Raw genomic sequence first — 22,672 nt, 5'->3', positions numbered from 1 at the left:
GATAGAGAGAGAGAGAGAGAGAGAGAGAGAAGAAGAAGAAGAAGAAGAAGAAGAAGAAGAAGACAGAATAACTAAGAATAAGTCAGCAGCTGGAGGCAAAAGGTCAGAAACAGAAGACAGCGACATCAAGAAGGGAACTTTAAAAAGGAACACTCAATTATTTAAGCATAGCCCTGACACGGGTGACAGATGAGGAAGACATGGTACTTAGTGAAGGGACAAAGGAGAGGGCTGTAGTCTGATAGTGTGAGATGAGGATTCTCTCACTGGCAACGTGTCAGGGGAACAACCAGAAGAGCCCCAAATGCCATCTCAGTGATCTGGAGTATTCCCACTGCTGGAACACATATGTGTACACATGTACACACAGTGATGTGTGCAGACCCAGACAGGTGATGTGTGCAGTGGTGTTTATAACAACAGAGGGAGAGACTGGTGTCCATCATAGGACACTTGTAAAATGAGAAACAAACAAGAGAATTCGGTCAGCAAAACTAGCCAGAGCTAGACACCTTTAGTCTCAGCACTTGGCAGGAGGCAGAAACAGGCAGATCTCTGAGAGTTCCAGGCCAGTCACCACACTAGGTTCCAGGACAGCTGGAGTTCTATAGAGAGACCCTGTCTCAAAAACAAAGCAAAACAAAACCAACAATGCAAAGCAGCCAGAGCCTGGTGCCTTGGTGGGAGGAGCCTCAGCAGTGTGTAGCCAGCCAGCGCCACACTGTGAGAGCCTGTCTCAGCACGAGAGAAAAAGGAAAAAGCCCAGTATGTGTGAAGCCCTGTGTCTGATTCCCAGCACTATAAGATTTTATTTATTTACATATTTTATGTATTTAGTGGTTTTTTCTTTTTGTTTTGTTTTGTTTGGTTTGAGATAGAGTTCACCATGTAGCTCCAGCTGTCTACATACTGACCACAAGTGTATAATCATGTTAGTATGAGCAATCTTTCTATAAAAAGGGATCTAGAGCTCACACAGAAAGAGACCTGAAAGAACAGAAACGTGGACTGATGAGATGGCTCAGGGGGAAGGCACGTGTCACCAAGCTTGAGGCACATGTCACCAAGCTTGAGGACTTGAGTTCGATCCTCAGAACCCACACGATGGAAGGAAAGAATCAACTCCACAAATTATCCTCTCTCCCTCCCTCCCTCCCTCCTTCCCCCCTTCTCTCTCTCTCTGTGTGTGTGTGTGTGTGTGTGTGTGTGCATACACACATACTTGTGCCTGTGCCAGAGTGTTTATGTGGACATCAGAGAACAACTTGTGGCAGTAGGTTCTCTCCTTCCACCTCGTGAGTTCAAGGGATTGAACTCAGGCTGTCAGGCTTGGCAGTAAGCACCTTTACCCACGTAGCCACTTCACAAGCCCTTGATTACTTACTTAAATTCAACATTTAATATGCCTACTCCTCTTTCCTAGATATTTAAAGTATATGTTTAAAGCCACCCTTTGTTAAAAGGAATCGGGACTCACTGGAAGACACTGATCAGGTATAACACATGCAAGAGATCATAGGCGTCCTGGAAGGAAGTTATTGAAGATTTAGGGTGGTCACATTGGATGGACTGAGGAATTAACATGAAGGGGTTCAACATGGCCAATTTGAGACAATTTCAGTGAAATAAATATAATGACAACTAATTATAAATTATTTAAATACATACAAATAATATCAAAAGAATAAAAGTATAGGAGGAGTATGTCTAACCCTACAGATAATTACCCAACAAATGAAATAGAATAGAATGTAAAGAATAGTACTAGGAAAAAAATAATCACTATGTTGCAACCTTAAGATAGTCACTAAGACATGCCAAACCCACTGATGTGGTTGAGTGTGGAAAAACACACTTACATAATATCAAAGTTTCACCCCATAGGCAAAGTTATTCATTGTAAATGGGAAGCCATGTTCAAAGCTGACCTTCAAAACCACTGGGCTGCCTGCCACTCTAGGTTTCCAAGCATGTTGTGGACAGGCAGGGATCACCTCTGAAGCCTCTTGCCAGTTCAAAACACTGCAAGGCGAGCTGGGGGATATTTTACTGGAAAACTTGTCTAGTCTTTTAAAGGAAATTCATTCATTCTCAAAATGTCCACGTTTCAAAGGATAAATGTATGTACCAATCCAGGAAGGTCCCAGAATGAAAGAGAGAGATGACTAATGAAGAACAACACTGAGAACAGGTCAAAGGAACCTGACAGCAGCCACCAGAAAATGCCGCAGACAAGGCCCAGTGATGCACATCTTTAATCCAGCACTTGGAAAACAGAGCCAGATGGATTTACGGATTTCTATGAGTTCAGCTCTACATAATATGTTCTGCCCAAGCCCTGGCTCCATGGTAAGACTCCTGCCTCAAAAATAAAACTAAATTAAATTTAAAAGACCACATTTTAAAAAATAAATGTCTCATAGTTACAAATGTGACTCAAACAAATGCAAAACGGTCTCAGAAAAAAGGAAGGTGTCTATTTTTAAATGAAAATTTTATGATTGAAGCATGCAGTAACCAGATTCTAAGGATGATGTACATGCAGATTGAGGAGCCCCAAGAAATAATCAATGAACTGGAAGATAAGTTCTTGGACCTCAGCCACCATGAGCAAGAGACTGATGCAAGAGGAAGACAAGGAGGTGGGAAGGAAAGGCCTCAGGGACAGCTGGAACCAGAAGGATCTGACACTGGACATCAGAGCCCAAGAAAGAGGAGACAAGGAAATCAGAGACCTTACAAATCCAGAATACAGTAACTAAAACATCCCAAGTTTGACAAAAGAGATAACCCTATACATCAAAATGTCAAAGCCCAAGCCAAAGGCCCAAAGAGGTCCACAACAAGAGATCAGAAATGAATAAAAAGAGGTGGGGGGAAACAGTCACAGTTGGGACAACCAACAATGGGAAGGAGCAGTGCATTGGTGGTAGACAGTCAACAGGCTGTGGGCTGGAAGGAAACGGCACACTTGAAAGAAAAGACTGTCAAGTCAGAGCCCTGCCTGCTTGTGAAAGTATCCATTAGGAATCAAAGAAAAACCAAAGCTGTCTCAGATAAGGGAAAACAGAGCAGGTTGCCAGAAGACCTACCCTAAAAGAAAGGGGGGAATCTTGGGGGAAAATATGGCACTGGGTTGTACCCCCACCTATACCCCCTTCAAAAAAAAGTGCAACAAAAAATCAACTCAGTGAGAAAGAAACAATAAAGAGTATAGAAGGGAGAAATGGGAGGAAACAAAGTATATCCACAATCTAATCTCTAACCTCATGATTTCCAAATGGCACTTAACCCTGGAAACAAACTAACAACTCTGACATGCTTCTAAACTCAAGTACAGCGTTATAAATGGGAAGAAAAGGGTAGTGAAGTTCACATCCCTGCAGTAACAAAATAATGAGACCAGGGGAAGATACGTTATGTACAGCATTATAGACACAGTGATTACTAATACCGCAGTGTAATGAGTCCATTCAAAATGACTCAGACACAGACTAGAGAGATGGCTCAGTAGTTTAAGAACACTGACTGCTTTTCCAGAGGACCCAGGTTCGATTCCCAGCAACCATATGTGTTGGTCTGTACTGGACTGTATCCTCAGAAATCTCTGGCCTGGCAGGGGGGTTCAAGCAAAGGGAAGAGGGCTGTGCTGTCCAGAGCATGTGGAGGACTTGGCTAGCAAGCCAGATGCAGAGGAGCTTCCAGCAGAGAAAGCTTCAGGAGAGTGCCCTCTCTCCCCAAGAAGTGTTACAGCCCTTAGCCAACAGATGCTCTCAGGCGATGAAGTAATTCTCACCCACCTTTATTTCTTCTGGATAGGATCTTTTTTACATTTTTGGGGTGGATTGGAGTCTGACAGCAGATGCTTTCTATTGGTTTGGTCTGAGATGTTAGGGATGCCTCATCTGCATGTAGAGGGACTTGGAGGCACTCCTCCTCCATGACTGATAGATGACTGTGGTCACATGACAGGGACCTGGTGGGAAGCAGTTGAAGCTCCTACCATCCTTCCAGAGGTTCTTGGGGCTTCTAACCTGCTCAACCTTGCCAAGTTGACATAGTCCACTGCCCCACACTTACAGATGCTCACAACCTTATGTAACTCTAGGACAGGTTTATCGCCCTCTTCTGGCCTCTGAAGGCACTGCACACACACAGTGCACAGCTATTCATAGCAGCAAAACACCCAGACATGTAAAATTTTTAAATGTCCAAAGGCCAGGCAACTTTAAACCCAGCACTCAGGAGGCAGAGACTTGTAGATCTCTGAGTTTCAGGGCAGCCTGAGCAATATAGAGAGTTGCAGGACATCCAGGGCTACTTAATGGTACTCTGTCTCAAAACAATTAAAATACCCCCAGATAGTTCACAGGAAGGGGAGAAAAAGAAAACAGACATTAAAATGGAAATCCAAGAACAAAGATTTAAATAAAAAGACGAGGTAGAGCGAGGCACTGTACTGTCAACACATGTTCATGGAAATGACCTAACAAAAATTAACAATTAGAAAAGCCGGCTTAAAAACATGTTTAAACAAACACCACCCTTCCCCTCATATGTGGAAACTGAATTGAAATTCTGTATACGGGCATGCAGGCCTGTTTTCGAAACATGAACTAGAAAGCAGATCATGAAGGAATGAAGAACTAACTCTTCAGGGAGGTGCAAATCAGCAAGGGCAGTTATGTAAAATATGCAGTAAGAAAGCAGAGAAGGAAGCAGCTGGGGTGGGGCTGGGAGCGGGCTGGGAAAGGGGAATGTGGAAAACAAAGTGTACCAGTGAAGATGCTGGGGAAAACTTTGCTTGCTAACCTAAACCATTTAAAAAGGAAAAAAAAAACAAAAAAAAAAAAAAAAAACAAAAAGTAAGAAACCCAGCTTAACCATCAGAGAGTGGGTGAAAATAAAGAATGGTTAGCTGTATCTGCATTATTCGTGAAGAAAGAGGGATAGCTGAGTTGATAACTAACATAATAGACTTCAAAGAAAAGTCCCAGAATCCCCTAGAGCATGTGTGGGGCACAGTCAAGGTAACACAGAATGTTCAACAAAGACATGCTTTCCTTAAAAAGCCGGCGCCTCTAACAGTAATCCCAGCCCCACTTCGGGAATCTAGAAAGAAAGAGCAAGTAAACTCAAAGCAAATAGAAGAAAACGCTAAAATAAATGAATGTACAGAAAGAACAGAAGACCAAGGAGATAAAGTGCCAACTCTTTGATGATCAATGAAACTGGAAAGCAGCTAAAAGGGAAAAGATAAGGGTTACCATTACCAGAGAGAAACACATTCTAAGATCTCTGTATGGGAAATAATGTTTGTGTCTCAATTTGATGACTTGGATGCAACAGTCTAATTCCAGATAAAAACAAATGACCGTCACCTCACCCAACAGGGAAGAAGTCATGTGAGAAGTCATGTGGGAAGTCCTGTAACTAATTTAAGGCATTGAAAGTGTAATTTTAAAAGCTCAAACATAGAAACATTAACCTTAAATTTTTTACAAATGACACATTAGGCAATTATGCCCCTTCCCTAACAAATAAAAAATGACACTAAATGATTTTGTAACTACACCAAGATGTTTTGTATTACATATACAAAAATATCTTCAGGAAACGAGTTCTATTAGGACAAAAATTTCTTGGAAATATTTAAATTCCCCATTGAAGGAATCTCTGAGCCAAGAGACTTACTGAGGAAATTCTGTCATGTTTAAAGGAGAATTCACTGCCTACTGGGAATTCTTGAGACAGCAGAGGAGAACAGAACATGTGAGCCGTGTTATGCAGCTAGTGGCCCATGTTACTAGAATCAGGGAAGAACCATACAACAATGAAAACATACATGGGCCCCACAGATAAAACACAAAACTCCACAAATCCCATAACAGACTATCAGCAAACGCAAGCGACACATAAAATTGTCACATACTGGGTTTATTCTAGAAATGAAGAGTTGGGTCAGCATTTAAAAATCCAAAAGTATAATCTACCCTGTAAATGTGTTAAACACGGTAACTGACAGGACCACTTCAATTAATGCAGAAAAGCGCTTGACAGAGCACAGGGGTGTAGCCCAGTGGTAGAGAATGCACCTGGCATGAACAGGGTCCTGGTTTAATTCCCACCCCACCCTACAACACACACACTAATAAGACAACACACAAGGACCAGGGTTCCCAGCACCCACACGGCAACTCATAATCAATTGTAACTTAAGTTCCAGGGGATCTGATGCCCTCTTCTGGTCTCCTAGGTTACAGTAAACATGTATGCATTTATGTGTAGGCAAAACACCCATGCACATAAAATAAATGCAATCTTTAAAGACAGAAACAAAACAAAACCATTATAACATTTAGCCGGCAGTGAGGTGAGGTCTGGCCAGTTTCTAAGTGGGTGTGGCCATTCTGCGCAGAAGCACCTGGCAATACAAGGGAAGACAGCTCCTCTCTCCAGTAGTTCCTGCTTTTCACCCCTGCTCCTCCTGACTAGGATCTGGGTCTAGCCTTGGAAACAAGCTAAAACCCACTGCGGAACTGGAGTCTAGAGTAATGGCCAAGGCTACCTCTTAGCCAGGAGACCTAGGAACACTGGAAATATGAAGGACAGAGGGAACAGTGACTCCTCTAAGCAGCTGTCATGATGGTCCTAGACCACGGTGGCTCCTCAAGGGGAGCTGGGCCAGATCTCTCTTCAGCTGAGTCTGGGGCTTCCACTACACTGACCTACCTGTCACCATGTGGCAAACAGAAGATCGGCCCCATGGAGAAAGTAAATACTGAGACCTAGCAGAAAGGCCAAATAGGAAGAAGTAGACCTCACTGGGATAGTAACCCACTCTGACAGAAACCACAGTCTTTTCCCTTAAGGACAACCCAGAAAGAAGCCATTGGTATTACCAAGAGCTGGAGATCGTGACCAGGACAGTAACTGTAGCTTCTGTTTTCATTGATGTCATCTCCATTTTGACCAGACTGCCCAGGAAGAGCAAATAGCTCTTGTAAATGCCCTGATCTACCCCTGCGAATCCGGGGCTTTCTATTCTCTTACTCCAAGCATGCAATGTGGGGAAGGAAGTTCTGAGAAAAAGGGGAGGAGATCCTAGAGTTGGGGGATACAGGGAAAGACCACTGGGAAGACTTGAAACTGGTCACAAAGAGGAGAGATAGAGAACACAAAGCTCTGCTCTTGAGGACCCATCAGAATGCACGCCAGAGTTACTGTGTGAGGAGCACACAAAGCCCATCCGTACCGGGCGGGCATGGGCTGCACACAGCCACACCATACCTCTGGTTTAAGAAAGTCCTATTAAGACTTAGGAAGGCAACTCAGACGGTAAAGTGCTTGATCCTGGGATCCATGCCTGGAGTGATGCTACACACTAGTCATCTCAGTCCTGAAGAAGAGGGGATTGTGGGGCGGGAATCCTCAGGATTCACTGGGAAGCCTAGACAAAATGGTGAGCCCAAGGTGTAACCATGTCTGAATAGAAGTAGACAGTGATCCTGAGGAAGACAACATCTATAGTAGTCTTCTGGTATCCATACATGTGCACACAAACATATATATATATATATATATATATATATATATATATATATATATATATATATATATATACCTGAACATACAAAACACTCATACACATATATATGAAAAATTCTCATATCAGACATCTAGCATGTGAAGTCACCATGACCTTGTCTCTAAATAATCAAAAGGTCCTGAATATATCTTAAGGAATAGATTTTTGATAGACTGCTAAGTATAAACAAATACCTCCTCCCGATTTTTATTCATCAATGAGTTGAACCACTGATTAGTCCCAAGCTTTTCTATCTCTGAAAATTCCTGCACCACTGCACCCAGAAATGTACTGTCAATCTAGCATATCTTGACCTCATCAAATTGGTTATCAAGAAAAATCATACATACATGTTCAAAACGGATCAAATACTTAACATGTAGGAGCTAGAATTATAAGACAGCCAGACACAATGATGTATGGTTTTTAAACCAAGCCCTTGAGAGGTAGAGACAAGTCTCTATGAGTTCAAAGCCAACCTAGTCTATATAGGAGTTCCAGGCCAGAGCAGGCAGTAGTACGTACTGACTCCCTGTCTTAGAAAGGGGCGGGGAGAGGCAGGCAGAGAGAGAAACACACACACACACACACACACAGAGAGAGAGAGAGAGAGAGAGAGAGAGAGAGAGAGAGAGAGAGAATCAAAAGGCAACTAACAATGGAAAAATCATTTGCAAATTATGTAACTCAGAAGGGTTTAATATTCATACTATATAAGGAGGTTCTACAACCCAACAACACCAAAAGCCCACAGGAATACTTTCTATCAAAGATATACAAATGGCTAATAAGGGTGTGAGAAAAATACAGAAGTACACATCAAAGCCACAGTGAGGTAGGTGTGGCAGCGTTTATCTATAATCCCAGCTATCCATTTGGTGAGAGGGCCATCAGTCTGAGGCCAGCCTGGCATTTACAGTGAGATCCTAGTCCAAAAGAAAAGAAGGGAAGGAGGGAACAACGGCACAGCAGTCAATGCTGCAGCACTGCATACACATAGGACAGCTGGGAATGTCAGATCATGGTGTGAGGGTATGCAAAAACCAGAACTGCCATTCAAATGATACAGCCACAATGCAAATGTGCCCCAAAGGTGTTCAAATGATTCAATACAGAGTTCCCATCTGACCCAGCCACTTCAAGGTAGAGAGCCAGAAACAGAATACACGTACATCGAAGAACACGAACCTTTACAGTGGTATCGTTAACATCTGCCAACTGATAACAGGCTAATTACATGTGGTATATTCACACATGAGAGTTGGGGCTGCAGCTCAGTGGTAGATGCTAGAATATTATCATTCTACATGAAGCAGCGGCACGCTGCTACATGCTACGGCGCGGATGAACCCTGAAATTACTCTACCAAGCGAAAAGAGCCAGTCAGAGGAGAACAGAAACTTGATTCCATTTATAGGAAGTGTGCAGAGCAAGGAAATCTACAGGGATGGATGGAGGAGCAGCAGCTGTAGCTCTGGAAGCTAGAAGCCCAACATGAAGAAATCTGCCAGCTGGCTTCTTCAGAGAGCCACGAGGGGATCCCCAGGCCCATTTTCATGGCTTGCATATATGTAATCCATATGTATACACACATAAACATACAAAATATGAAAGCAAAAGAAAACAGGGAGCCCTGCTTGGACACAGCTGGCCCCCATTTTATTCCCCATTTTTCCCATGAGACAATGTCTGATCTTTGCCCCTGTATGTGCCTCTGTTCACATTTGGACTCACGCACTCTGGCTAATTCTTGTGCCTAAAGCAAAGTCTACTTTCGAGGTTGAGGCAGGAGAGGGACAGAGGGAGAGAGAGATGAGGGGAGGAAGAAAAAAAAAGAGGTTGAGAGGGGGAAGGGAGAGGAGGAGGAGAGGAGAGGACCAAAGGAGATGGGGAGAGAGATAACTGTCAGTCAAAAATGCTCTCTGTGCAAGCATGAAGACCTGGGTTTGATTCCCAAACTTACACAAAAAGGCAAAAGTCCAGGCTGGAGAGATGGCTTGGTATCTTAGTCAGGGTTTTACTGCTGTGAACAGACACCATGACCAAGGCAACTCTTATAAGGACAACATTTAACTGGGGCTGGCTTACAGGTTCAGAGGTTCAGTTCATTGTCATCAAGACGGGAGCATGGCAGCATCCAGGCATGCATGATGGAGGAGTAGTTGAGAGTTTTACATTTTCATCTGAAAGCCACTAGGAGAAGACGGACTTCCAGGCAGCTAGGAGGAGGGCCTTAAAGCTCACACCTACTCCAAACAAGACCACAGCTCCAAATAGTACCACTCCCTGGGCCAACCATATCCAAACCACCACACTCAGTAAGTGACTAGCAGAACATACTGCTCTTGCAGAGGGCCCAGCACCCATACGATGGCTCATAATCATTCATTATTCTGGTCTCAGGGGGATCAGATGCCACCTTCTCACCTCTGAGGCACTAGGCATGCACATAGTATGTATACATGTGTGCAGGCAAAACATTCAGACACATAAAACAATTAAACTCTAAATAAACTCTAAAACACGTTTTTAAAATGTCAAGTATTATGGCTCTGGTTTGCAATTCTAGTGTTGGGGAGATAGAGACATACGGGTTCCTGGGGACCCCTGGCCAGTAAGCCCAGTCTAATCAAAGAGTCTGGGGGCAGTGAGAGACCTTGTCTGGGGCAGTTGGGGGTGGAAGACATATAGCAAGGTAGACAGTGCTTGAAGAAGGATACCTGAGGCTGACCTAAGTGTCTAGACTCTGTACACAGGTGTGTATGTATGTACATCTGTATATACATATGAGTGTATTTGTTGTGTGTCATTTTTGCTTATACTGATTCGTGCTCCTGGCCAGTCACATGCATGCACCCACCTGCCCAGGAGCTATCCCAGATCCACGAAGAGGAAAGGCACAGACACAAAGGAACAACAATGTGTGGATACAAGTTATGGCCACTCAGTGTCTGCTTTCCCCGAAAGACTGAGCACAAGAGGCTGTACCCAAGATGTCCTCGTGACCTCTGTTCAGGAGGAGCAGCTCCGTAGAGGGGACTTAGTAAGCACAGTGAGTAACTGCAACGTTGGAGAAGGGTTGGCAAGGCAGCCCAGAGATTTGCCACATTGGGTCCCTCGATCATCTGTATATTCGGATAGACAAAGGTAAAAGGAGAAAGAGCCATGTATAATAGTCCATACCTTTAACCCCAACATTCAAGTTACAGAGGCAGGTGGATTTCTATGAGTTCTAGGCCACCCTGGCTTAAATAGCAAATTCCAGGTCAGCTGGGGAGGAATAGTGAGACCCCAGAAAGAAGGGGGTGGGTGAGTGGTCGTGGTGGTGATGATGATGATGATGACGGTGGTGATGATAATGATGAAAAGAAGGAGAAAGAAGAGAAGGCAGAGGAGAAGGAGGAGAAGAAGATGGTGATGATGATACCAGGCTCCTACAGCTACAGCTGAGACTACCCCAGCACCACTTTCCAAAGCAAAAATTAGGAAGGAAACATGTTCCAGCATGTTCCAAACTCCCATATGTGTCTCCCACTGCCTGGCCAAAGGCAGTTGACAATGTTTATAGGAGAAAGAGAGGAAGAGGTGATTGGGAGGGGAATGGAGGGGAGGAAGAAGTAAAAGGGAGAGAGGGAGAGAGAAGTGAGGGGAACAGGATCTGGGGGTGCAGACCCTGTGACTTGCATATTGTCTTACTTCTCTGTATCCCCAGTGTCTGCCACGTAGCTGAGTGGCTGTGGAAGGAAGACGTGGGGCACTGAGATAGTTAAAGATGTCTATGGAAATGCAGGAACAGCGCTGCTAGACCACAGTATGAGTAAACCTGCCCCACATGGACCCGCACAGAGGCAACGAGAACCGGTGATCAAGGACAGAGAACACAAAGCTGAGGAAAACAATGAGAAATCAAAGGCTAAGAAGACGGAGCAGGCATCCACCAGATCAGCACAGGGACCACTGCCCACGCTGTGACACCGTGACCATGCTGCGCAAGAAGGGCCCCGCAGCCACGCCGGCCGAGTCTAAGCGGGCCATCTTAGCAGCTCAGCAATGAAGATACATGGAGACATCCAAGAACTGGGCTGCTGGCCAGAACAAGCAGAGCTCCATTACTGAAAACACAGCCAAGCTAGACCGGGAGACAGAGGAACTACATCACGACAGGGTGACCCTGGAGGTGGGCAAAGTGACCCAGCAGAGCAAAGATCAGACACAGAAGGACCCAGCCACGAAAATCAGTGAAAAGCCGAAGTCATCACAGACCATGAAAGTGGACGGGCCATTCCAAATAACCTGGCTTTGGGCAAAATTGAGAGAGCCATTGGCTTCAAGCTCATCGAGAAGAGGCCAAAGGCGAAACGAACTCAAAGCCCGGAAGTCAGTGGTTCCGGCTGAGCTTCTGGCTGGTCCCCTGACCACCAGCACTGTCCTGGGTCTCCTCGCATGGTCAAAGGGAACACGGGGGTCAGGCCTGTGTGCCCCTTCAACCCATAACTGCTGTCAAACAAAGCAAAACCTTGCAAAGTGAAGAGGAAGGGGAGGGGAGAAGGCCAACGACAACGAGGATGAAGAAGACAAGATGACAACAGGGAACAGTACAGACTGAGGGTGCCAGCCATGAGACAAGTAAGTTCTAACCTGTACCTTCCAGATCCCTCAGAGATGGCTATGATCATCTCTTTTAACATGGTCCCTCTTTTATTAGAATCCTGTGTTAAACTAATATATGTCCTAATGTCAAATATTTAGCATATCTGGAATAAAATCTATGTCGTCCAGGTTTCTAGCCCTTTGATATTCAGGATCCTGGTGCACACACCATTTGGAAACTTCCCCGAGGCTTACTTTTATGGGCTTCTGCTCTCCCTACACGGGATACTGCTACATCATAAATCAGTCATGATGCTTTTGTGTTTTCTTATGCTGTGACACACTTTAAAGGCAGAAGGGTTGTCATCGCCAGGCTCAAATACATAAATATGAGCGTCAGCATCATGTGCCTGGGTCTTTGTTACAGTCTCACTGTAGACGAGTTACTGTTCCCTTTGCATCTATCCCAATCCCCCTCAAGACCACACAACCCAGAGAAACCCTGAACTCACCATCCAGCCACACTGGATCCTGCAAGTGAAGTACACAAAAGCCTTGCCCTATCCCACCAAGCTTCTCCTCAGCTTCCAGAGTTCTCTAGCATGCCCTGCCCCCAGCTCCCACCTTTCTAGTTTGTGCTCACCCTGTCCTAGCTTATCTTCCTCTTCATAACTGACTGCTCTCTCATCCATCTCCCGACCCAGACATTTAGCTTAAGAGTATTTGTGTCTTATCCTTTGTTTTGATCTCAACACCAGCCATGTAGTGGACATTACTATGATTTATTAGTAGAGTGTTATAGGGTTTAAACATCCCTAGTACAAAAAAATCGAAAATCCAGACTCTCTTTTTTGAGTGCTGACATGATACTGCTCATGGAAAAGCCCGAGCCCTATCTTATGAGGTACATCATAGTCAAAATGCAGACACACTAAGACTATGGAAAACCTCCTTCAGGTGGTGAATACAAGGTACTCATGAACACACATGAATTTCAAGACTTAGTTCCTGCCATCAAGATGGCGCCTATATGTGCAACTATTTCAGCATTAAAAGCATTTCAGGTAAGGGTTTCTCAAACTGTATAGAACCTTGACCTTAGCAACAAAAGAGGAGGAAAAGTCCTAGTGTGCTTTTGGGGGCAGGTAGCATGGTGCAGACCATCTGGAGAACAAGGTGGCAGACCTGGCTACATTAACACAGTTGTGCCTCAGGATCCACCGAAAACTCCACCTTGCCAGCCCCACCACACACACAAGTCCACTTGTAAAATGGTGTTGGAATCCTGGCCATCACTGCCACAACCCAATGCTGTGGAGCCAGTGTTATGTTTCAGGAATAAAGAAGAAACAGCAACACACCCCTAGTACAGACAGGATGCCTTAAGGGTTCGGATTTTTGGATTTGGGGGGTTTGGTTTGTCGTTGTTTTAGTTTTAGTTTTTCATCCACAACTGGTTGAACCTTTGAGTGCAGAACCCATGGATACAGAAGAGTGAAGTGCAGGTGTATGTCTCAAGGCAACACTGCTCTCCTGTCTAAACCCCACACAGATCCTATGAGGATGCTGTAGCTTCACTCAGCGGGAACAAACTGAATGTCTACTCACAGGAGAGCACCAAGCTCAGAGACCTGGCAACTCCAAACCCACAGGACAGCAGGCATAGTAGAGAATGACAGGAAAATTGGGATAAAGTCTTCAACATTAGACTTGTTATAAAATTACAGTATGTTTCTTTCTTTAAATCAAAGGTGTGATAGAGCATGCTTATAATCCTGGACCTTTAAATACTGAAGCAGGAGGATTACAAAGTCAAGGCAAGTCTAGGTTACATAACTGAGTTTCAGATCAACTTCAGTTATAGGTTACAAAGTGAGATCGTACACGTACATGCGTGTGCGTGCATGTGTGTGTGCGTGCATGTGTGTGTGCGTGCGTGTGTACCATATGTGTATGTTAAAATTAAAAAACATGCACGTATAATAGTGCCTTTTAAAGTATATATGCAACAAAAATGTATACATGAAATACATTAGAGTTGTCTGGGTGTGGGACAGGACAGGCCAGATGGTTAAAATGAAATTAATAAACATATAAACCAGTGAATGAAGAAACTAGCAAAACAAGAGAAGGAAAACCACTAAGACCAAGAATATGATTCACTCCGTTTCCCATGAAGACTACGAGTCATCCTGTTTGCCAAGGCGACAGTCTGAAATCCCAGGGGACAGACTGCAACTGAACACCCAGAACAGTGAGACAGGAAGTCAAATTGATATTAATCCCGCCAAAGGTCAGATGGCAAAGGTTTCCTCCTATTCTGTAGGCTGACTTCACTCGGTTAATTCTTCTGCTATGCAGAATTGGGGGTGGGGGGCTTGGAGTCTCTCTAAATAGACAAGAACACTCTATGTAGCCCTGGCTGTCCTGGGAACTTGCTACGTAGACCACATTGGCCTTAAACTAGCAGAGATCTGCCGGCCTCTGCCTCCCAGTGATTAAAAATATGTGCCAGTAGCCAGCTAAACTTTTAATTTCATGCAACTCCATTTGTCAATCCTTGGGCTGCTAGAATCCTATTCAGAAACTCACCGAAGGCCTGGATGGTGTTATATGTCTTTAACCCCAGCACTTTGGAAGCAGAGGCAAGTGGATCTCTGTGAGTTTAAGATCAGCTTGGTCTACACAACAAATTCCAGGCCAGCCAGAACTACAGAGTGAGACCCTGTCTAATTTTTTTAAGTGACAAAGTTTTAGGTCTTTTGATACATTCTGAGTTGACTTTTATACAAACTGAAAGAAAGGAACATAGTTTTGGACTTCTAGGTATGAGTATACAGTTTCCCAGAACTACTGGGGAAAGGCTGTCTTTCTAGAACATAGAGTATAAATAACATATTAGGTATAGAAAACTCAAAAATTTAAAGCCTGGAGGATAAATAACCCATCTGGAAATGGGTAAATTAGCTAAGCAGATAATGTTTGATTTCAAGAGAGTAAGAGAACATGTGTGCACACGGTGCCCATGTCAGAACAACTTTATGGAGTCTCTCTCTCTCTCTCTCTCTCTCTCTCTCTCTCTCTCTCTCTCTCTCTCTCTCTCTCTCTCTCTATCTCTATCTCTATCTCTCTCTCTCGTAGGTTCTGGGGATCAAATTCAGTCATCAGGTTTGTGTAGCAAGCCCCCTTACTTGCTGGGCCACATAGTCTGGCCATGTTTAGCATCTTTAGCCCTGAGAAAGATGCAAATAAGAAATACACTGAGGTTGTTTCTCAATGGCCTCTCATCCCAGTCAGAACGGTTACCGTCAGAGAAACAAAAAAATAACAACTGTCAGCAAAGACGTAGAGTGAAAGGGGCCCGTGCTTACTAAGGGAATGTAAGTTAGAACAAATGCTTTGGAAGCTGGTGTGGAGTGTCGGGAACTATGACGTGACCCATCTGTACCCCTCCTGACAGAATCAAAATCAACATTCAGTATAAACATCTGCACACCCAGGATCACAGGGATTCTCATCACAATACCCAAATCACAGGCACAGCCTAAGTGCCCATCAGTCCAATGTGGTATTCGTGCACAATGGAGTATTATTCAGTTATTTTTTTTTAAAGAGGTGGTGAAATCATGTTTTTTTAAAAAAAAAAAATATATGAAACTAGAGGTCATCAGCCAGGCACAGCTTTAAGCCCAGCACTGGGGAGGCAGAGGCAGATGGATCTCTGAGTTCGAGGTTAGCCTGGTCTACAGAGTAAGTTCCCAGACAGCCAGGGCTACGCGGAGAAGCCCTGTCTCAAAAACAAACAAAAAAGGACATTCTTCTTTCTTCGCACACTTGCTCTCAAATTGGGTTAGCAGGGTGGGGACACCCAAGTAGAGGGGAGACTGTTGGAGAGGTGGGAAGGGACAAGGGTGAAGAAGGGATAACATAGAATAAGATAATATGATTTAAAAACTATGTGTTATATATATATATATATATATATATATATATATATATATATATATTAAAATGTCTCAATGAAAACTGTTACTTGGGCCAATGGGATAGATCAGCTGGTGGGAACATTTGCCAGCAGAGCCTGAAACCTGAGGCCAATCTCTGGAACCCACATGGTCCAATAAGACAACCAACTCCCACAAATTGTCCTCTTATCTCTATACATATGCCAAGGCACAGACAGAGAGATAGACATACAAACACACACACACACACACACACACACACACACACAAATATATAAATAAATGTAATTTAAAGATTCCTTTTTAAAAATGACTTTAGCCAGCTGTAGTGTTACATACCTATAGCCCAGCACTCAGCAGATATAAAAAGATCACTGTGACTTCAAGGCCAGAGGTGGGTATGCACACCTTTAGTAACAGCCCTTTAGTCCCAGAGGCAGGGTGCAGGGTGTCTTAGGGTTTTACTGCTGTGAACAGTCACCATGGCCAAGGCAACTTAAATGGGGCTGGTTTACAGGTTCAGAGGTTCAGTCCATTATCATCAAGGCAACAACATGGCAGGGTCCAGGCAGGTGTGGTGCAGGAGGGGCTGAGAGTTCTACATCTTCATCTGAAGTGACACACTTCCTCATAGTGACACACTCATCTTCATCCATAGTGACACACTTCCTCCAACAAGGCCACACCTACTCTAACAAGGACACACCTCCTAACATTGCCACTCCCTGGGCCAAGAGTATTAAACCACCACAAGGGGCAAGCTGGATCTCTGTGAGTTCAAAGCCAGCCAGATCTCTATAAGAAGTTCCAAGCGAGGTAGGGCAATATATATCAAGCCCCTGCCTCAAAAAAGAAATGGAGGAAGGCTGGAAAGATTGCTCAGTGGTTAACAGCACTGGCTGCTCTTCCAGAGGTCCTGGGTTCAATTCCCAGCACGAACATGGTGGCTCACAACTGTCTGTACCTCCAGTTCCAGAGGATCTGACACCCCACAACCAAAGATGTATATGGAGGCAAAACACCAATGCACAGGAAGTAAAAATAAAATTTTTAAAAAGAAATGGGGGGGGGGGTAGGGAAGGAAGGAGGAGAAAACCACTACTCTGTACAATTAATATACACTGATTTTTAAAAATTATGATTTGACAATCTAAGCCATACTTAAGTTTATATGACCTCAGAAGGCCTCTCAAATGCAAACATTTAATTATACCACCTGCTGCAGACAGAACCCAGACAACCTTCTCAGACAATGTCAGCTTACAGCTTTAAATCACCATCCTCAGCACAAACTAAAAATCAGGTGTGTGGTAAACAAGGGACAGAAGGGGGAGAGCGCTGCTTCCTGATTCCTTTCAGCTGTTCTACCAATTAACATCAATAAGCACCAACTGTAAGCCAAAAGAGACACGGGGCGTGTAACTATGTATGTGATCTAGACCAGCGGGTTGTTCTTCAGAGACAGGGTCCTGAGAGGGCCAGAGGACCAGAAGATAAGGAGACAGGTAAGTTTAGGACCTGGAGGTCTTGAACCTGATATGTCTTGTGCCGTGTTATTAAGGTACAACATCTTACATACTATTTCCAGGGCAGAGTTGGGACAAAGACAGCAGAAACTATCATAGAATGGGACCAACTCAGTGAAAGCTAATTAAACAGTGTTGCACAAGAGGGACATAGGGCATCTCAAGTACATTACGGACTGAGAACAAAGCAACCTTGGTACTGATAACCACAGCCCCAAATGGTGCCATATGGTGGGAAGAGTTGGCTCCTCCAGACGCCCTGGCCCCAGGCCATTACTAGCTCTGCCAAGCATGTTTCTGGCTCTGGGTGTTCCTTCTTTATACAGCAAGGCCACAGGAAAAACCTCGGGTGGTCAGTCTAGCCCTCCAACAGCTATAACCTGCTGCTCCGTCCTCAAAGCTTCCCAATATCCTGAGCAATCAAACTCAGACATGAGAGATACAACCACAGAAGGGGGGAGAGGAGATGACCAGAGACAGAGCCAGACTGTGTGCGAGTAGAGACCACGAAGGGAGTTGGTGGGGGGCAATCAGTGCAGACTTCTGTGTTGGGGGATGCTCCTGAAGACACAGTAGCCAGGAAAGCACGAGATTGGTTTTTTTAAAGGCCGCTCCCCCGTGCTCTACTCGTGCCACACTATGGATTTTTTTTTCCAAGTCAAGAAATTGCTCTTTAATCATATTTTGTGTCTTGTTTTGCTTTTTCTTGGTGCTGGGGATCAAACACAGGACCTCACATATGAGAGGCAAGTGTTCTATCTCCCAATAGGTTGCGAGTTATACCCAACATTGGCTTTAATATTTGCAAATATTAACATTTACACCTAAATAGTTACAAATGGTTCTCTCTTCTTGGGGTGAAAAACACTTGGTCATCTACCAGAAGTCATTCCCGAGCTTCCTGTACACAGGCTTCTTTGAAGAAAACAGGAGAAAAGCTCATATAGCAGGGCCTGAGCCTGCTGCTCTTTAAAGGGTCCTTAACAGATAAACTTGCCATCATTGAAGGGAAGAAACGGCAACGAATGATGCTGAGGGTGTAGGAACACAGGAACCCTTCCTTCTTCACTGTTAGCAGGAATGCTAGCTGGAGCAGCCAGTGTGGAAATCAGTGTAGAGTCTTTCCCTTGAAAACACCCCCCAGAAAAAAAAAAAAACCCTAAAAACAAACAAACACAGGGCTGGAGAAAAGGCTTAGGGTTAAGAACACTGGTTGTTCTCCCAAAGGGCCAGGATTCAATCTGAAGCATCTACATGGTGTCTCACAAGCATTTGTAATTCCACTTCCAGGCCACCCAAAACTCTTCTGACCTCTGTGCACACAAAGCACGCACACGGTGCACAGACAAAACACTCATACACATAAAATAAGAATTGTTTTAATTACTACAGGTAGAACTACCACACACCCCAGCTATGCCTCCTGGCCATATACCCTAAGGACTCTCTTTCCTGCCACAGAGATACTTGCATATCCTTACGGCTCTATTCACAGAATCCTCTATTCTAGAGAACGTATTAAGTGAGGAGACTCAGATACAGAGAGACAGACACTGTGTGGTCTCTTTCACGTGTGGATTCCAGCTTCTCACTTTTATATGTTTATCGGGAACGAGTGGAGTGTGGGTGAATGCCAGGGAATACTAAAGGGACCTGGGAGAGGGGGAAGAAGAGGCGACAAGGGTAAAGGTATAAACATGGCAAGAAAGTCAAGGGAGATAAGGAAACTGCAGGGTTTAAACCAGGAGAGGGGACGCATGGAGGCTTGACCAAACTTATATATAAAAAAATACCACAAGGAAATTTGTTACACTGCGTGCAGATTAAAAAGTAAACAAAAGGCAATGTTGACTCTTGAATGGCCTTTGGGGAAGGTAGAGTTCTCACCATCTATCTGGTAAGGACATAAGAGTTTTTGTTTCAGGAATTATGAGACAGGTTTCTCATCATAGCCCTGGCAGACCTGGAACTCACTATGTAGACCAGGTTGACCTTAAACTCAGACACCTCCCAGTGATTAAAGGTGAATTCCACAATTCCAATGGGGAGCTTTTGTAGCCACTAGTCTATACTGGATACATAGCTTTCTTCTGGGCTGGAATGCTATGATGGTCAGGAATCTACATGGCTAATCCCTAGAACATGCCTCCCTTAAGACTGAGTGTGAAGTGAGCTTCCCAGGTAGACATCAGAGCTCCCCTGCTGGGGAGTTGAGCACATCTTACATAACCAACAGGGAGAAGACTCTTGGAAACTGGGCCTAGCTCCACCAGAAATAAATCTGTGCACCTCACCCCCCCCCCTTTAATGTTTCTTGGTGACCTCTTACTGAACTGAAGTATGGCCATGCTGAGTCCTATGAGCTGTGGTGAATGAGTCACCAAATCTGCAGGTGGCCTTGAGTCCCAGGAGAAATAAACTCAGGATGAAAGATTTGGACTAAGATTATGGACAAGCACATCCTTCTGCCTTTCAAGTGGCTTCCCATTACCCAGAATAACAGAAGTATTATTTTTAAAACACTCAATCAATAATAAACCTAGAAAACAGGAAATGGTGCCAGTGGTCAACTTAGATGCCTAAGGCATTCGGGCAATGTCAAGAGTCCTCAGAACCAGACAATTTAGGCAAACCACTAAACCGCACTATGAGCTTGGGACGAAGCTGTCAGGCAGTGAAAAACAATAGCACTATCCAGGTTCCAAATATGTAGAAAGAGAGACAAGGATAGAATCCAGCCACCCAGTCACTAGGAAACAGCAGCAGGGATGGCTAAGAGTGATAGAACCTTCCCCCATAGCTTGAGTCACCCACAGTCCACCAAACGCTCCAAGCACGAGCCCACTCAACAGCACAGCATATGACAATTCAGCAGTCTTGAGGGGAGGCCCCAGCAAATGGAACAGGCAAGGAAACAAGAATCATCAAATTCAAAGAAAAGTCACTCTTAATTGAATTCTTGCTTGAACACAGACATCTTGGGTCTGGAATAGACTTTGACAATGATGACTGGTACCACGGCATGAAGAACAAGATTCTACAGGAGTGCAGCTGGTGGCTGCCAAGGTCCACGAAGGAAAGGGAGTCAGTGTGAAAGGAAGGCAAGGAGGGCAAGGTTCAGGCTGGCTCTTTCAGGAATCATCAGAGTCACTGTCTGGAAATCTAAGAGTATTATTCTCTTTGTCATCACAAAACATAACGGCCACAAGAGTCCTGCTTTAGATACCTATATGTTAGGGGAAGCCAAGATAATTTATCACGTGTGTGTGTGTGTGTGTGAGAGAGAGAGAGAGAGAGAGAGAGAGAGAGAGAGAGAGAGAGAGAGAGAGAGAGAGAGAGAGAGAGAGAAACAGGTTGAGTCACAAGCAAATGTATGGAGAGAGAGCAAAGGAGCCCTGAGAAGCAACAGTACGAATGTAGCAACAGTACTGATGTATAAATGCCCCAAATAACAATGTAACCATCTGAAAGCAAGGATCCTTTGATGGCATGGTTTGAAATCTGAACTGTTTGCAACATTAGTAAACTTATGGCTTCTCATCAGATGGAGAAAAACATCTCAAAGATGAGGTTACAAACATAAAGAATCACCACATTCTGCTTTGGGGGGTTGCTGGGGGTTTATTTACCTTATTTTCCACATGCCAGACAGTAGTCTACCACTGAGCCACATCCCTAGCACATGCTATTGGTTTTCTGCTCTGTTTTTGTTTTGTCTGGTTGTATATCTGCATGTGTTTTGGGATTTTTGTTTATTTTGAAGTTTTGTTTCTGTTGTTTTGAATTTTGGGGACAGAAAAATCCTTGTGACTTCTACTGGCCTTGAATTCCTGTGCTCAAGCAATCTCCCTACCTCTGCCCCACCAACATCTGACAATTCAGTGAAGCATGTCAAGGGTCCAAAAGGCTGAGGACTCCCCACTGTCTCAGACCTTCAGCTCAGCTCAGAATATACTGCTCACATGGTCTACCTGATCTTCTGCCTTCCAGCACAGGGCTGGAGAGATGACTCCACAGACTGGCTGCTCTTCCAGGGGACTAAGGTTCATTTCCAGCTCCTACATGGTGACTCACAACTATCCGTAACTGCAGTTTCAGGGAAGCCAATACCTGCTTCTGGCATCCATGGGTAACAAGTGTGCACATGGTACACAAACACAGATGCAGGCAAAACACCCATACACATAAAATAAGCAAAAAAAATGTTTTAAGTGAGGCTGGTAATAATATGGCCTAATGGGTAAAAATGCTTACCATTAAGTCTGAGTTTGATCCTAAGGACATAAATGGTAGGAGAGAGCTGACTCCCATAAATTCTCCTCTGACTGTCCCCACACAGTCACACCAGTAAATAAAATGTTATAGTGTTTTGTTTTAAAGAATGGAAATAAAGAATCTGGTTGGCTCAGCCATGGCTATCTGGCACACCCACTACCAATTAAAACACCACACTGTACAAACTGATTATTATTTAGTAAGTCCTGACACTGGGGAAAGATGCAAGCATGCCCGTCTGTGTTTCCAACAGCATGTGCATGCCACAGCTCCCTTGAACACCGACAGCATTATACAGGAGGTAAGTGGTGTGAGGGGCCTTGCTTGGTGTGATGGGAGATAAAGACGGTGGGAGTGGATGCTGGGCCTATCCACACCAAGTGAAGTCTACTTCTAGATTCTCTCACAGTCAACGAAAGGCACGTATTAGAATGTTTATAGCAGCCCTGTCTATGATAGGCTAAAACTACAAACCACCCTCACCAGTCACAGAACGGCGATGTACACACATGTAGTAGGCCTTTTTCCCCTCTATGCACAATGTGCTCACCTCCCTGCCATATTAGAACAGAGAATAACGCAGCCTGGTAGCCATGACAACACCTGAGCAAAACAGTACCAGGATAGCCAGGTCTACGGTGACAGTAATGGAGATCTTGATATTCTGTTTAGATGGAGGAAGGGAAGGCCATGGGTCTTCACTGGGGAGTCCATCGATTAATCCATTA

Source organism: Micromys minutus (genome assembly GCF_963924665.1).
Source record: "Micromys minutus genome assembly, chromosome: 10".
Classification (NCBI taxonomy): domain Eukaryota; kingdom Metazoa; phylum Chordata; class Mammalia; order Rodentia; family Muridae; genus Micromys; species Micromys minutus.
Note: the sequence above shows the minus strand (reverse complement) of the source record.